A 1,550-nucleotide genomic window follows, 5' to 3' on the forward strand; every position below is an offset into this window, starting at 1 on the left:
GGGGTCTCTCCTGTGGGATAGAGTGGGAGGATGTTTGAACTCTGCTTGCTTGTTCATATGGAGTAAACTGCAAACCCTTCTTGTGGGGGAAGGGACTCCCATTCACCTGGTGGTGGATTTTGTACCTTTTGATTGTCTTTTGAGGGTCGCAGCTCAGCTCAGCAAGGATGATGTGCATTCTTCAATGTTCTCTCTTGGCTCAGCTCCAAACTGTCAGCTTACTTGCTAAACTTCTGTCCTTTAAGACAATATAGTTTGGTAATATGGTTACCATATGAATGGATTTTATTTAATTTTTAAAACCAAATTATATAAGACCCTCGTGTGGAACTGTGACCTGCAAGTGGTAGTATGACCTGTGAGTGGTACTGTGACCTGCCTGTGGTCCAATGACCTGCGAGCGGTACTGTGACTCGTGAGCGGTACTGTGACCCAGAAGCGGAACTGTGACACACAAGCCTTACAGTGACCCTGAGAGTGGTACTAAGACCCGCGAGCAGTACTGTGACCCGCGTGTGGTACTATGACCCGTGAGCGGTACTGTGACCTGCGTATGGTACTGTGACCCGCTTGTGGAACTATAACCCACGAGTGGTACAATGACCTGCAAGTGATTCTAAGACCCATGAGCGGTACTGTGACCCGTGAGTGGTACTGTGACCCGCATAAGGTACTGTGATCTGTGTGCACAGCTATCACCCCCGAACAGTACTGTGACCTGCATGTGGTACTGTGACCTGCATACAGTACTATGACCTGCATGTGGAACTATGACCCGTGAGCAGTACTGTGACCTGCGAGTGGTACAAAGAGCCATGTGCAATACTAAGACCTGTGTAAGGTACTAAGACCCGCAAGCAGTGCTGTGACCCTCGAGTAAACTGCAAACCCTTCTTGTGGGGGAGGGGACTCCTAGCCACTTGGTCGTGGATTTTGTACCTTTTGATTGTCTTTTGGGGGTCACAGTTTGGCTCAGCAAGGATGATGTGCATTCTTCAATCTTCTCTTTTGGCTCAGCTCCAAACCATGGGCTTACTTACTAAACTTCTGTCCTTTAAGTATCCTTCTGGACAGGAACCTCTGTAAAAAACTGACTGCAGTCCGCCATCTTGCCTTCTCCCCCTTTTTAGTGAATACTTTATGATTTTCTTATATGTAAGCTCATGTCATCAGAAAATAGAGATAATTTTAATTCTTTCTTTATAATAGGAATAGATTTTATTTAATTTTTTTTCCTGATTTTTTAAAATTTCTTATAGCATAACTGTGTACATTAATGCAATCATGGGGTACACAGTGTGCTGTTTTCATATACATTTTGAAACACTCTCATCAAACTGGTTAACATAACCTTCATGTCATTTTCTTAGTTATTGAGTTAAAACGTTCATACTCTGCTTTTAGAAAGATTCACTTGTACCCTTGTAAGATAAACCATAGACGTGACCCCACCAATCACCCTCCCACCCCCCATCCACTCTCCTCACCTCCCCCTCTCACCCCTTCCCATATTCTAAGGCTATAATTAGGTTATAACATTCCTATAAAAG

The sequence above is a fragment of the Otolemur garnettii genome, unplaced genomic scaffold (genome assembly GCF_000181295.1).
Source record: "Otolemur garnettii isolate 467f Iridium unplaced genomic scaffold, OtoGar3 scaffold00002, whole genome shotgun sequence".
NCBI lineage: Eukaryota > Metazoa > Chordata > Mammalia > Primates > Galagidae > Otolemur > Otolemur garnettii.